Here is a 17,143-nt window from a genome sequence, read left to right as displayed (position 1 = left end):
TCATTATAATTTTTAATAATTCGCAGGATATAACTTCGTCAAAATTTACTTGTCTCAAAATTTACAATATTTCCTTTGTACTTTGAGAGCCTTATTTTTAGCAATAGAGATGCTGAGTCACGGAGGGCGGAAGAGGAGAAAAAAAATCTATTCTGGGAAGTCTGGAAAGTTAGAGGAATTTCCAAAGTGACCCAGTGGGGTGAAAGCATATAGCGTATGAAAACAACCTAATTTCTTAGATAATTGCTCCCGTTAATAGTAGAAGGAGTAAGCTAAACGGGAGGGTGAAACTAGTATTTTGGGCAGTATGAAATAAGTCTAAGGAAACGGAATTGGGTATCTATTGTTTGAGGAGGCCTTACTATTGGTTAATATCGTGATCCTTTGTGCAGTGTTGCCACTATGGTGTTAACGTGAGCTCGTAACTCCATCCATGATGCGATATTTTGTTCATGTTAGGATGAAAATAATCTCCTAGAATAGAGGAAGTATATGGGAGGGCATGTCATGATGATTGGAGTGCACCGTTGATGTTATTTGTAATTTTTTGAGGATCGGTGCTATGAGCACAATTTATTTCTACAATGGCCATCTTCTGGAGTGTGTAACTAGATGATCGGTTTTGCCACAAAGGCATGTATGTTACAGTTATAACGAACATTTTATAATGCTGCTAGGTATTTATTTGTTAGATGCCAATGTTCCGTGAGGTCATTTGTGTCATTCAGAAGGGTGAGTTGGAGTAAAAGAACTCAGAGTCGGCGTTACCTTGCTCTTAACTAAAGGTGCCTTGGGTACCACGGATTTTAAGTCCCATCCTATCGATGGAATCTGGCCAAAATGCCCTCCATTAATCAATAGCCCGAATGTTGCAAGTTTCTCATTACCGGGATTTAACCCGGTCCTACTGAGTAGAAAGCCAACAATATCCACCAATTCAATCCAATCACCATATTCCAATGCTGGCCGATGGCCAAGAGTCCCATGAGAATTTTAAATTATAAATTTTAACTGCAATTTCGTGGCAATAAAACTTGGGAAGCATTTACTCCTTATCGTCGGTTGATGAAGTAACTACCTACGATCAGAAGAATGTTTTTGTGAATTTTTATTTAAATAAAAATTTCACAATTTCTGGTTAGACACCTCTCAAGTCTCTATCCACACCTTTCCTTTCCTTTCCATTCAAATCCCTTAGTAATGGCGTAGCAATAAAGCTTAGTAAATTTTAGTTCATAATTTCTTTCTGATCGTAATAAAAATAGAAAGCAATCCTGTTCCTTTCAATTACTTACTTCAACAACATAATCTTCATTTTCGACCGTCTGCTTTTAAGCATTATACCTCACAGGAATGAAATGTAATGGTGGAGGAAGGTATGAATGGTTACTAAGGGTCCTCTTAGGGTAAGAATTCTCCTGTGGAGCCGTAGCATCTAGTGTAGCATTATATAGTGGGCCTCAGCCTGATTTCGCCTGATGACGACTTCCCGGAATAGCATTTCTAGCAGCCCTCGGCTACGCCTCCCTGGATTCCCTTCCTTCCTGCCAATTGCGTTCTCCGTGTCCTTTCGAGCGACTACTCAGTCATGGAGTTCGCCAGCTCAGATCCCAGTCGCACCGAGCCCCTCCTCCCTTGCCTTCCTGGACTTTGTTCCATCTCCGGGCGACGAGTTCACGCCTTGATCCTCGCGCCAGTTAGATACAGATCCTAAGCTAAGTCGAGGGGGCTCGGGTGTGACGTCAAGGATGCAAGGAAAATGAGCTGGTTCGCTTTAAACCGAGGAAATCTCGCCCGCAAATACAATATGTATCGAAAGCATTAAGCTTCAATTCTTGTAAAATGATACTCTTGACTCTTTGGAAAGTTGTATGCACTATAATTTTGTACTTCTTTTTGACACATTTTTCTATTTTACAATATCTCCAAATCCGAGCATTGCTGAGTTCTCTTTTTTCCGATACCATTGGATTAAACCTGAGAAATTTCACAAAGGTAGACTTGTTATAACGATAATATTTATATGAAGTATTCAAATACCTTGGTGAAAGATTACTCGGGATTTCCACCGGATCAGGTTCTCTATCGCGGACGTTTAAATGAAAGAGTCGTCCATCGTCATTAGGGAATCGTCATAGTCATGCCCTTATGACGGAAGATGACTCGTGCATCGAAACATCGGCCGTTATTTAAAACATGACTCGGTGGAAATCCCAAGTAACCACCCACGATACAATCCGTCGGGAAAGCCTGCGATCTATTCCAAAAATTTTAATTTTTAAAATTTTATTCTCAAACCACCGGATGCAGCTCTTATCGGCCATTTTATACCGGGGTATTCAACAAATGTAGCAATTAAACGTACACGAACAACCATGCCCTGGAACGGAGAAACCCACCCGGGTGGGACTCGAACCCGCGACCTCTTGTTTCGCATACGAGGACGTTACTCCGAGGCCGGCTTCCCTTACCTTTATTTCGTACATCTTGATACACGTGACTCTCATATAAACCTGAGAAATTCTCTCGTCATATTTTTAGAAAATAGAATTAGAGTACAAAATAATTAAAGGTGAAATGAAATTTCCTTGTAAGCTAAAAATCCCTTTCCTGTAAACTCTTTATTTCACTTACTTTCCGACTTGTGTCTCCGAGCCATTTTGCTATTTAGCTTCGCGTTTCATGTCACCTGACCTGATAAATTTTTCTCTCCCTCATCTTCGTCAGCCTTTTTTCTAATATGATAATCAATAAAAATTCGTTATTCCTCATAATATTTACTTTTCATTTAATCCTTCTGGAAGAACACCAAAAAATTAAATCGTGAAATCATTATTAATACTCAAAAAGTGTGTAACGAGTAGATTCATGATGATTTTACCGATTCATCTCATCAGATTTCTTAATTACGCAACTGTTTACTTACTTAATTGATCTTTAACGGATCTTTCGGTGGAAATACGTTTTTTGCATACTACAGCATTAGGGCGTTAGGAGGTGTGTATTAAAATTGTCTAGGTTGTTGGCGAACTTTATGACTCAGTGCAGAACAATTTTAGGCATCCATTTGTTGTTTTTTAAGTCTTTCATCCACATGGAGGTCGATTCCGCCGTAATTTCACTGCACCAGCATCTTTTGCATTTCACCAAAGTTGGAAAAACTTTCAACCTCACTCACTTCTGAGCTGACCCAAGTCCAGTTACGCCAACATCAGTCTTCAGCATACTAGTTAACGTGGTGGAAGTTCCTGCTGTGGAGATGGCTCCGCCTTTAACTCTAGTCACTCCGAGTTCATTCGTTGTTGATGGCGTTGACCTACCAGATTAGCGCTTTCGTATATAGACACCAGCTACTCTAATGAAGCAAAAACTGCAGTGTGCTGTAAATTTTTTTTCTGCACCAGAGTACTACTGACTACTAACTACTAACTGGGTCCTTTGGACCTTTGGACCTTTGGACCCAGTTGGTAGTTTTGAGAGTAAATAATTTTCTGAATTTTACTAGTAAGTAATTTCTAAAATTATGAATTTTACTAAACCAATCCTAGGATTGTTGACCAGTGATGACTAGTATTGGTAACAGCATGTTTTGCATGTTCCAGCTTCATAGGCAGATTGCCTTCATGAGTAGTAGGCAAGTTTTTCTATTTTTAATGAATATGGAAGCATAATTGGGTAGCATGCGTAACATTCTTACGATCGTGTGGTGTGCATATGGGAATCGGCCCACATGCTGCATGCTGGTGATTGATCACCCCATACCAAAATGCCTAGAGGTGGCTCGCAGAGTATAATGTAGAAAGATGTAGATGAGCCGGTGTAAAATAACAATGAGTAGTAGGCAAGTTTTTCTATTTTTAATGAATATGGAAGCATAATTGGGTAGCATGCGTAACATTCTTACGATCGTGTGGTGTGCATATGGGAATCGGCCCACATGCTGCATGCTGGTGATTGATCACCCCATACCAAAATGCCTAGAGGTGGCTCGCAGAGTATAATGTAGAAAGATGTAGATGAGCCGGTGTAAAATAACAATAAAATGGCGCGGAGGATTAATAGAACTTCTTTCATACTTCGAACTTCTGCATCGAACCCTGATACGAAGTGAGGCCTGCAACTGTTCCATGTAAACCAATTGGACAACTCTTGCGAAGATGACTCGATAGATATCTTGGCACTCTTGTTCAATAAAACTGGAGAAATACCTTGATAACAGCTTTAAAGTATAAATGATCTACTTTATTCAAAATATTAGAGGCTTATATATTTCGCTAGAGCTCGTTCAGCCAATAAACAACATCGCTCTTTTAACGTACGCGAGATAAAATAAATGCAGTTCGTTCCTACTGCATCTTCTCGGGACCTTCTATAAATTTTGTTCGAGAGAGAGAGAGTTTGGTACTTCATCCTGTCTTTTTCTCGCGAATGGGCAGGGAGTTGGTGCATGAGCTTTTTCTCAGAAATTCCGTGGGATAAGAAGAAACTTGACGCGTTCTATCGTGGTGGAATGGGAGTTCGTCTGCCGCGCGAAAAACGAGGCGCATATAATTTCGAGCAGGCCGGTTGAGTGGGTTCCCAGATGCTCACTCTAAGAGTGTTACCTCACCTTTTCTCACCTGCCGTGGGAGTTGCAGAAGTAATGGTTATGGCAGCAGCTTTAACGGCGGCGGGGCCTAGGAACGCGCCCAACCCCCTTCAGGTGGTGTAAATGACCACCGCAGGGAGAAGAGGGTAATGAATCTAGGGGTTAAAGTGGGATTTTATGGAAGTGTGGTAGCAAAGGAGAGGAACTCGGGGTGTCAGTATTAGCCTACTCTTATTACCTGAAACGTTGGGTGTTCGCAATTTATCGTCGGTGTCCATTACTAAGAGACAGGAGGCTCAGTAAATCCAGACACAGCGCAAGGTGGAAGTCAAAAAAAAACATTTTTACATCCACTTGAAATGATTTAAAGGAGAGAGAAAACTATTTTTAAGCAACATCTCAAACTCAAGGGTGCTTTAATATGAATCATATATGCTTTTGTATGAGAACTATCATTATTATAAGTAAAACATTCCTAAAACAGCGCATCAAATTTCTTTGGCTCCATATCGCATCCTGAATCAATATTTTACCCTCTGTCGATATTGGTTCGAAATGAAATAGCTCTGGCTTTATCCCTACGGTCATATTTTCCCATGAGTTTGGATGATGAAAATTTTTAATTTAGATATTAAATTCTTCAAAATAAGGTATTGAAATTTTTGGCTCCATCTAGCGTACTGAATAATTATTTTATCCCTCGCACACATTGGTTTGAAATGAAATAGCCCTTCATTTGTCCATGGGGCCATAGTTCCCAAAGATAATGGATGATAATCAGTTGTAACATAACTTTGAAATTCTTTAAATTAGTTTTACTTTCTTTGGCCTTCTTTCTTTTTCAGTTCTGACTCGATATTTCAACAACCGTTGATACTGGTTTGAAGAAATATAACTCTGTAATTGCCCATTCGGTCACATTGTCATCCAAACGCCTTCAAAGTTGAAGCGTCACTTTGAAATGGCTTTAATTACGGGAGGCGCAAGTCTCACTCATTTATGGCCTGAATCAGAGTAGAAATAGGGAAGGATGTAAGGTGAATATGTGGAAAGATAATGGGAGGAAGTAAAATTAGTATGAAAGTTAGCCCGTCAAGTAATAATTTTACCTGTAGATAATCCTTGCAAATATCTAACCTATTCAGAGATGAATTTTAAGTATACCGGTAGCAAAAACCCTAGGGTTCAAAAAACATGATTAATTTTAATGAAGTGGCGTGTCATCATATTCTGGCTTGAATTTTAAGTTTCATACTCAAAAAACATAATAGAGCCATTCAAAATTGTACTAAATATATTTAATGTAACTTTCAACAAGCAAATTCCTCGAATACAATTTTAATGTTTAGCGAATTAGATGGTGAGTACTGATTTCTCACGTTGATTGGCCTTACCTAGTAGCCGGTTCAAAATACTATGATTCAAACTTTTCTCGGTATAGTTAATGAATTTCTGGATTTTTTTATAAGATCTAAGGTTAAATATCCGAGTGAAATATTCACACACTTAGTAGTACCCCTCCTTCAAGGGTTGAGGGAGTAAATTATAAAAGCATATCTTCATCCAATTGAATTTTCACTATTACAAATATGCATATCATTCAGGAGATCATCGGTTTTTACTCTTGTGTTTTGGTGAAAAGAGCGCGCGGATAATCTACACGTCAGACTGAAGGAGTGCGACACTGAAACATGTTCAGAAGCACATTACTAGGTTAGGGCTCGGTTATTTCGGTATAAATTTCTCCCCCGCCATGAATTTATCGAAGCTCGGATTAATGGATGGAGTTTGATTATTGACCGCAGACCTTAACCATTTACGTAAGTCAGCATTTGTGGATGTATCCGTGAAATTCATCAGAAATGAACAAAAAATACCAGTCATCAATGGGCGAAATTTCGGACACAATTATATGGCTCAAATTTTACAGATGCAATTTTCTGGACTATAAATTCACGCCTGTATGGAAATATTTTTTAGGTACTAATTTGCGGCTATCAGCGGTAGAATTCCATAAAATTTAAAATTCGCTTTTCTTCATTGATGGTTCCGTCGTGCTGATCATAAGGCTGTATGTAAAAAACTGTTTTGAATTTTTTACAGCCTAATTATTATGCAAAAGCACAACATTTATTAATTGATTACGTTATTCATACAAGGTATGCGTGAATTGCATTTAAAATTATTATGATCATGAAAGTATTTGTATTTTGACCACCTTACTGAGGCACTTGTCTCTGCGAGGAATAACTTTAACGCTGAGACATCACAACGTCGCGTGCACCTGGAATCGGGAGTGAATTTGGTATCGTACTTGAAGTGTAGGAAGAACGCTTCGCTGGTCGTAGGCGGACGCTTTAGGGAGTTTTAAAGACCCCGTTCTATACTACCCTTATCCCTTCCTCACCAACCCACCTTCATGTATTTTCCCAGTCCACCTCTCTTCCACGCGACGAAACACAGCAAATAAAAATCCCTTTGCTACCTTACCTCTCTCCCCCTCTTCATGCTAGGAGTTTACGGAGATTTAGTGCGACGATATGTCGACAAGTAGCCGAGGCAGGCACGTACCCCCGATCCGGTCGGTATGATTAATGCCCGAGGAAAAGGAGGAAAAAAATATATACACACACGCCAGAGAAAGAGAGAGAAAGAGTCAGGCTATTATTTTCTGAAAAAATCCTTTCGTACGTATTATTTTATCTCCCTCCTCTTTTTTTAATTACCCGAGTTTTGATGGGACGAAGCGTATAATGTTTCGAGGAAATATCATATTTTTTTAGGCGGGGCTCCTTAAGGGGTAGGAAAAAAAAGGGTTAAAACGTTAAACATGTCTCCGGTAAGTGCAGAATTGGGTCAGAGCAATACGACAAAGGAAAAAATTAAGCTGCGTTGTTCACGGATGCGGAAGTAGTCGTCTCCAATTATATCGTGAATTGAAAAAAAGACTTATTACATGCACTTGGCGACAGCGAGTTAAGGCTCTGTGAAGGACACGGGAGACGAATAGTTAAATGATTGCCGCCGTAATATGTTTCCCTAATCTGGTAATTGGATTAAATCTTGAGTGAAACTGCTCCCAGTTACTTCAATACTTGGGAAATTCTTATCCGTCCAACAACTGATTTTAATTAGGCGTGATTTCTGCAGATTAATTTTGCCATTGATAGTTAAGTCATTCCGTTCTATAATTAGGTTATAGGAGTATTTTTGTTATTTAATTTTATAAGAATTGTGTTTTATCATATACAATATACACTGAGTTTTTCATTATTTCGTGTTTTATTAATAAAATTTAAAAACATTGAACGGCCACACAGTAGGCTTGAGTCCATATTGTCCCGACAAATGAGAAAGTTATTACCTGCACAGGATTTAATTTTTATAACACCCATTTTCTCTCGCGTAAAACTTTTGGGCCCCTTTGAAAAGAATACTCGGAGATCAAAGTGGCCCAGGGAACTGTCACCACTAACTTGAATGTCTTCACACCTCTGTGACTAAGTTTAAGATGAAGTGTACGATGACTTATCTATATAAACCCCAAGATTGAATAACAGAGTTTTATCTCAGGAATAAATTCCTTATTATATTGGACTAAATTTAATAGTTGATTCGTGAGTTCAACGAATTGAAGAGGTAAGAATTTAATTGAATGTTAATTTTTATTGTAAAATTCCACTTTTCAAGTGCATTTCATCAATTTTTCTCAGGATATTGACGCCTTTATTTCTATTTTTCCATTTTAAATTTGTTTGAGCTGATGAAGGATCAGTGATCATCATAATTTCTGCTTTGGAACTCTTAGAACTTCGAATGTTACTGAGAAATTTTCATTTGCTTTGGATCCATTTCATCCATTTTACTTATCCATGTCTTGCGATTTTTTGTATCTTTCCTATCCTTCCGAAAATTGGAAGGTAGTAGATTAAAAAAAGAAAGAAAAGTCAACTCTTCATACAAAATTTATCTGCCAGGAGTCTTGAATTTCCTGAATTTAGCTTCGTTTAAGCGGTCGTGTCCTTTAGTTCTACGACGCAGGACCCGAAAGATATTATTTCCACCGCTTCAATTTGAAGTCGGCTCCGCACGCAAGCAAGGGTATTTCCCGTGCGGTTAATGCGGGTCAAGTTGACGAGTTTTTATTCTTCCGTAAAAGCTTACAAATCGCTACGTTTTTCGGAATAATGGCGTCTCGAAACAGGCTCTCTCTCCGAGACTCTACAGCATTTCTTTTCCCCCCTAACGTTTCAATTCAGCCATCCAACCGTTTTTAATGCAGAAAAGAACCTTATATCATGACTGCATGACCACTGGGTTCAATAAGATGTACTCAAGACAGGGTGACCATACAATCGGGTAATAATCGTGAGTACTTGATACGAGAAAAAAAGCAAGGAGAGAATCTCTGAATGATAGGAAAAATAAAAGAAACCTTGAAATCACAATCATCTGGTGAAACTTTATTTACTTGAAAGAAATAAGTGCGGAAAAGGAGAAGTACTTTTCATTATGTTCATTGAAAAATTAACGGTCCCTTGCAAGATATCAAGCTATAACTATTTTATTGGACTGTAGGGAAATATTTGTTTAAACATATTTTTTATTCGTACGTAAGAATTACTAAGCATCTGCTTGTATAGAAAATGCGGTTCAATATTCTGTTTTCCAAAAATGTGCTTATCTATAAGTATTAAATATATATATGACTTAATTACCGTAGCTTCTATGCTTTAGATGTAGTATAACCGACAAAACTCAACAAAATTCTGCAATTCCCGTAGTAAAAAATAACGATGACTTAGTCTTCCTACCTCTCACCCATAAATTGGTAAGGAAATAACTTGAACTTGAGCCATTCAAACAAATGAAACAGAAAGTAATTATTTAAATTTCCTCATGAGATTTATTGAACATGTATTTCAAAAAAACTATTAGCATTTACTCTTTGATATCTCACGATATAAGCCTACAAACTCGGACAAAATTGGGGAAAGGATAGTACACATTTGCTGGCTGCACGTTGCCGACGGGAGAGTGTGTGGGGAGATTGAAAGCCTGTGGTGGGGTTTAAGGGGAGAAAAATACCCCTTTACTCTTCTCTCTCTTTTGGAACAACCCCTGAGTGAAAAGAAAAATAAAGATAGAGGGACACCCCTCCTGATCCGATGCCCTCTAGGAAAGGGCTGGTTACCCCCGGCATGTAGCCCGACCCCCTTCCGGTTCCCGCTACCCTCCTGACCCCTCTACGCCCCTCCCCCTCCCGAGCAGGGCAATTACGTGGTCAATAAACCAAGCCTAACGTCGCGATTAAACCAAATCACGTCCTCACAGTTTCCAAAGGAGTCTTGTTTTCGTACCCATGTCCCACCACCTTTTTTCCCGCCATTATCCTTCTCGTGTTCACCGTCGGCGCGCTGAAGAAACCCTGACGCTGCATGTGAGGGTTGGCTGGAGGCGATTAAGAAGGCGGCGAGTCGAAAAATCGCTCATTTTTCCCAATTTATCGAGATTTTGAAGTCGAGATGGGTAGACACGGCTGGAAAAAATATGTGTCCAGTTACGGTTCCCCTTTAAAATTTTATATAAAAGTCACGTAGCTTGCACTATGGGTCAAATAAGTTTTCCAACACTAGGGAAGGGCCACTTACGCTATCGTTAACGTTTCTGGGTTAAATTTGTGGAAAAACTACGTATGAAAATGTAATTCACTTTGTACATATTTTACACACTTGTATTTTATTATTGAGCATGGTTACGATACCTACGTCCTTGAGGGTTGGAAAAAAGGGAGGAGAGGGGCCTTGCGTTGGCATTAGCCTGGTCTTAACAGATAACTGCACTCCTGCTGTTAAAGGAACCGCGGCTTAACGTTCAATTTGATGGAATGAGTGTTGTTCTTGTAGTAGTTCTAGTTCACGAAGCACTCAAGGAAGTATCACACAGTTTCTGAAATATCTCTGCCTCCGTCGAGATTTGAACCCGGACGCACTTATTGGGAAGTCAACACTGTAACCACCACAATAGCCCAAATCCCTCGCAATAAACTGCCAGTGTGCTACGCACAAAGTAAATTTCATTTTCAACTTATTGTGTTCGATGAAATTTTACGTTCTCTTGTGATAAATGGCATACGAAAGCTACGCACATGAAGATTTAAGATTGTAGCACTGCGGTTGAACAAGAATCCCAAACTACAGCGGGTGGTGCCATTTGTGATCACTAACTTTATCTCTCGTCACGATTAAATTTGAAGTATGCACTTGTAGATGGAGCACTTTCACTGTATATGACGTATACTCTCTGAGGTCCAGTGCTACACACTTGCTTTTCACATAGTGCATCTTAAGATTCAGAGATTTTCCTTGAAATTTCTTTTCTCCTACGCAATATATCTCGGAAGATAATGACGCGTATTTTCTATTACACTAATTCTCTATTCCCTCTGCGGGAAAAAAAATTATAGCAATGTTTACATCAAGCGTTCCATGAAAGTGACCTTTTTCTTAAATTAGACTCTTGCATATTTTTTACGAGAATACAGCTCAGTAGTTCTACTGATCAAGGCTGCGTATTCATTTTCAGGTAGCCACGGTGATTCATGCTTACAGGTTAATACAGAATTCGTTTCGGAATGTTTTTGGGAATAATGGACGGGATACTTACAAAAATATTCACAGTGGTTACATTTGATACCTTGTGAATATAAGATCTATTTATTTTTCTCGGATATCATCAATTGCCATGTTTACACGTTGAATCAAATAGATTTAACGATTAATTAATGAAATTAGTTCAGTAAAGTTACTCGGCTGCTTGCGTTTTACTGTTTTCCAAAATATGAATTTTGTTACATTTTAGAAAACAACCGGTGAATGGCAAACAGTAATCTTCAATAAGCCTTGAGTGAGAACGGAAACAAAGTCATTGCGTACCATGAGAGACGTCTCGTGTCCTAGAAACTCGAAAAGATAAATCTCGAGGAACCGTCGGAGTAGCGGAAACGTTATAATTTGCAATCACAATTTTCTTGTAAAATCGAATTAATTTACTTCCTTTGGATTGAACAACGTTATATGTCTTTAGTTTAGCTCTTTCGAAATGTTATGACGCATGATGCTGTTGTAAAATGCGCTCTAAACTATTTTACTCCGTTTGAAGGCTTTCGCACCAAGGTTTTGCACTATCTCGTCTCATCACGCAAACTGATAACCTCAGATCCCAAGTTCTAAATCAGGAAAATTGAATCTTCTGTTATTGTAATCGCTAGAGTCAAATATCATATTTATTTTGCTTCAAGCTATTATCATTACTTCAATAATTATACAGGTGAACTCTATTTGCTTCCAGTGTCATTCATGAGTTCTCAGGCTGGTGCAACAAATTACCTAAGCTACCAAGGCGCCATACTTCCTTGTAAATTTTCCCTCTTACTTATAACCACTCTTCCTTATTGCATTTCCAGTTGACAGCTTTTCTAGGTGCGCAATATCTACAGTTCGGTTTCTTCTGAAGCCATTTTAGGGATAAGGTTTCATGCTACATTTTCACGTCACACCCTCTGAAATACTCGGATCCACGGATCTAAATAATGATATTCGTTCATTGCTTGACACATTTTAATATCGTATTCATTTATATTATTGCCATTCAACAGTCACACCAGTTAAGACTAGTTGTTCCCACTTTAATTCATGATATCGCTCCTAGTAATCTAACATATTAAGCTACTCAGGTTAGCCCTTAACTACTGCCGTGTAGTGACAGTAGATCCCAAGGCTGGTAAATTTGTTGCTCACTTCCATGATGATTTGGCAACATCGCTTAGCTAATTATTAGCTTCAAGTCTACTTCCACCCTCCCACCAAACTGGTTTTGTCAGTCCATCTCACACTTGTGAAGTGTAAAAATTGTGCAAAATGACCTGGGAACTCGGTATGTCACCGCGCCACTAGTTCTGTTATAGATACCTCGTTTTTTTGCATTGAAGTAATTACCATTGTGAAGTGAAGTGGTGTATATTACTTTATTTTGCATGAGTTCCCAGGACCTGAATGAAGACAAAATTAAATATGATTTTACGTTTTCACCAAAAAATGCAGGATTTTTTTTTCTAAAAATATGAGAAAATATTAAATATTGATAATATCAAAATCTAATAATCTACAACTTTTGAAAACAAATCAAACTTTCAAAAATTCATGGTGGTTTTGACAAAATGTTAGTAGTTATCAAGTACATTTTATAATATTTCTTGGAGTTTAGGTCAATGTAAAACAAGTAATACCCAACGTTTCGATTTATTTTAAATCATCCTCAGGGCTATGGAAGAAAAAACATGAACTATGTAAAATACAAAGATAACAACGTTATACAATATTTTTACATAAAAATTTTACGATCGCGTTTTTTATACAATAATATAATTTAAAGTATGTATATATAGTTATTAAGAAAATTAAATAAATAGTTTGGGGATATGGTATGTCCCCACGCCAATTATAACGCCTCAAAAAACGGCGCCAGTATTTGAAAAATATTTTCGATGATATAAGAAAATGCCCATCGGAGCGTAGGGTTTAATGACGGCTATCTACATCTACTACATACTTCCGCGCAATCCGCCAAAAAAGATTTTAAGCTGGTGTCCTAACATACCCACCAAAAAATTGGGCAGTGGGTGTTAGGACACCAGCCGTGATACCATATGCCGTGATACCGTTTTTTCTACGCGATGCCTTCAGTTCGGCTTTCGGATAACCATAATTAGCATATTCCAGATTTTTTGTGGCAGATCTTTATACCACCTCCTAAATACCCTCCTATACCACTCGTATACCCCCATTCCCCTCTTATATTTTATGCTATATTAATCCTTTACAAAATAGGGGGGGGTGAACAGTGTATTTATCCCTTAAAAACGTTTCCATTAGCTACCATATCATATGTCATAAAAAACGAAGAAAAATGGCTATTTTAATGTTTTTTAAAGTTTTTTCAATGTTCACCCCCTAAATCGTTTCAACCCCAGTGAATTTTGTCTCTCTCTTGACCCTGATAGCCTCAAAACGTCAGTTTTTTTTCAATCGGAAGCAGATAACATTAGTAAAAGTCCCTTGAAAGGCGATAAGTTTAGATAAGGGGTTGTTTTCCCCAATTTAGGGATTGCTCGTAAAAATGGAGGGTGAAAAAAAACGGAGGTCATTTTCGGATTCAGCGACCAAAAATTAGCCAGAAACACCCTAAATTGCAACCAGGCATTTTTTTAACTTTTTTTTGCAGAACAGTGTAATTTTTTGGGCTTAGTGTTCGTGCTGTCTATTCTCGTTAAGCAGTCTGATATCCCCTGAATCGGGGAACGAAATGTGATAATTACCTTTCCGGTGTTTTCATCGTAACAGACACCATTATAATCGTATAGATTCGTATCCTTCTCATAATTTCAATGTTCGAACTCCAGAACATCATTACAGTATTTTTCAGGTTTATTCATGAATTCTCAGGGAGTGTTCTATTTCTAATCTATTTCACTACTCAGGTTTCGCATTTTTACATGAATTTTCTATGCTATTGGTAATCGCCCATCCCTTTATTCAGGCTTTACGGGTATTTTTGCCGCATTCTACCTACAGTTCGGCTTCATCTGAAGCCGTTTTCGCGCAAAGGTTTTATGCTGTCTCGTCTCACGCCCTGGCGGAATATCCGCGAAGCGGCTCACGGCTGCGAAATGCATTCCAAGATATTACCACCGCCGCCCGCAACGTGAGCCCGTACGCTCCGGTTAGAGGACGAGGAGAAAATCTCTTCACCGCGTTATGACTTCCCTTGCTCGGAAAAAGATGGTCCCCTTACCATCCTACGTCGACCGTTTCGGGGCCATATTTTTCTATTGTAATGCTAGCTGCGAGTCTCTTTTTCGTTGGGTTGTAACGCCTTGTACGTGACTTCTTTGACAAAGATTTTTTTAACAAAATCCGGGAGGAATAACGAATAATGCTGAAATATGCGGTGGTGGTTATACGCTAGCATATGTGTCTTTATCTCTCTCGGGCGTGAAATCTTTATCGCGCAACGTTGCGACCTCTTAAATCTCAATATCCTCCGGTTTTTTGTCACGGTTTTGACGGTGGATGAAGCTGCATAACCCCTCCTGTCTTTCCATTGATATATGAAAAATCGAAGTCAGGGCGTATATTGTATTTAGATCGACGTATCCTATGGATGAAGGTTCGACAAACCGAGGCCGATACACTCGTTTCAGCTACAGAGACAATGGTTTTGGTGTGAATTAAAATTAGTTATTTGTTTATTTGACGTTTAATATTATGGAAGTGCAAACTGTGATACAGTATGTTCATTTCGTTTAGTACCGGATCATAATGAATACCTTGGTTTTTACGCTTTATAATATGTTTTACATTCAACTTGCATCTATAAATCATTCATCAGATTAATGAGAGTTCTTTACAAATGTCTATTAGTGTGAACTGTGACCTCAGTAATTGTTGCAAAAACAGCTTCATTAGGCAGACTGGTGCCTTTATGACGGAATGCTTACTATGTGGATCAAGTGGCAGTCAATGTGACGGAATGTCCCAGGTTAAATACAGGTTTAGCTTTACCCTCTTTTTTCTGCTCCAAATGTTATCAATCATATCAAATTTTTAGCGCCTGGCCTACGTGTCATCGCGAGTATCAATAAAATTAGATGTCAGATAAAACTTCAATTATTACAGAAAATATTTTAAACTGTCTGTAGCGTGGTTTTGCATGTAAATACTATTCAAAATAAGTAATTGGAAGTATTCAGGATCAAAACTTGGTTTTGGATTTCATATATAGGCGATGACTAATATCAAGCTGCCTACATCTTGTTACCCAAAGCTACATATACATAATCTTACCTTATTTTCTCTGGTTTTCTCAAGGACGAGTTGCGGCTATTGTCCTCTGAATCTTTTTATTCTGCAATAAAAAAGGAAATTGATAAGTTTAATTCTTATTAAATATTCTAAACATTATTATTTATATCATCATTTACATCATACATTTCTTACGCCAAGGTTTGCCGGAGGAGATTGTGTTGGCATAGACCGTGACTGAAGTGAACATTACGCTGCACTACCTCAAAATAGTGAAATCCATTTTAGATTCCTTTTATTAATATCTCTACGTTGCATGAATTAATAATACATAACTGATTTAAAAAATCGAATTAATTGCTGGAAATATGTACTAAAACAACACGGCTGTCATCAAGTTAAATGTGAAAAAATAACTCACACCCATTCGGTTTTGTTGGTGCCGACATAATTTAATATTTAAATCAAAATGAGTGAACAATGTTTAACCCTTGTGATTGTCTTCGGGGGCAGCAGTTTTTTTTTTTCACCCATTTAAGAGTCAGGTTTCAAATATCGCGAGCGTTTTCGCTACATTGCCGTTTAAATATTAAGATCGCAAATAGACCTGAGGGTATAAGATGAACTTGTCGGCGTATTTTGAGATGCTGGTGAATGAGCGATGGCAGAATACGGGTTAATGAAATAGAATTCAATGCGGGACCTTAGACGGGACGTCACTCGCAGTGAATACAAAGATTATGGAGAATGAACCGTTTATCTTGACGTGGAATGATGGGTGAGGCTAATATATCGAGGGGATTAAGTCCTGACAGAAATATTTGAGAGCGGTGCTAAGCTCAACAATCTCGTAATAAAATGAAGGCTATACATGGCTACATTTTGTATGACTACAAGTGATGTACGTTGTTTACTACTGCCTATTTGAAGCGTGGATTTTTGGCTTGCTCACCAAATTTGTGGTTCTCATTTTCATTAAAAAATTCATTGTGCTGCCCCAAGTAATAAATTGATTAGGGAATAAAACACTCCAATTTGTAATAAATTGATGTTTCGCTAGTTGACTACTACTAGAACGAAATGGGAAACTAAAAAAATGTATCGATGGCTAAATTCTAAAAACTTGTATCTCAAAAAAAGCAACTTGTCAGGAGAGCAAAAAATTATTAATTTCTTTTACTTGCACACTGAAATTAAAAACCAAAAGTTCATAAAACGGAAAAGGAAGCATTCATTTGCAAATAAAGAGCTGTTATTTGCTTGTATTTTATTTTTTAATGCTATTACACTTTCTAAGATACCTGTCTTTTTTAATACCTGTCTCAAGCCGGCTGAATTTGAGATACATGTTGCTAGAACTTAGCCATCGATATGTAAAACTTTTTCTAAAAGTTTTACATATCGTGGCATCATCAAAAGAGTGTTAAAATATAAAACAGTGGATGATTTAATCCTGTATTGAAGATGTTATCAATTTATAGCAGTTAGATCTATTATTCGATTAATATAACTTCATTTTCTCCCAACGTAAAGGATGAATATATTTTATGGTAACGAAACTAGTACTTTTTCTTCTATGATCAGAAATGGCAATGTTAAAATTCAAATTTCATGTAATAACATACATAATTGCATGACATATATATCTATCTAACTTAATCGTTATGATAAGCGTAAACTTGAATGTCAAGTT

The 17,143-nt window shown here is 37.9% G+C and overlaps 1 protein-coding gene across 1 annotated transcript in view; it reads right to left on the bottom strand.

Moving 5' to 3' along the window:
* The window catches only part of LOC124160597 (acid sphingomyelinase-like phosphodiesterase 3b), a 1,228,662-nt gene that overhangs the window by 1,018,675 nt on the left and 192,844 nt on the right, over positions 1-17,143 (bottom strand). Inside the window, exon 3 of the mRNA XM_046536481.1 lies at positions 15,493-15,553. The gene's annotated coding sequence lies outside the window, so the exon portion shown is untranslated. The remainder of the gene's footprint in view (positions 1-15,492; positions 15,554-17,143) is intronic.

The sequence above is a fragment of the Ischnura elegans genome, chromosome 6 (genome assembly GCF_921293095.1).
Source record: "Ischnura elegans chromosome 6, ioIscEleg1.1, whole genome shotgun sequence".
NCBI lineage: Eukaryota > Metazoa > Arthropoda > Insecta > Odonata > Coenagrionidae > Ischnura > Ischnura elegans.
Note: the sequence above shows the minus strand (reverse complement) of the source record. Positions and strands in the feature narration are given on the sequence as shown.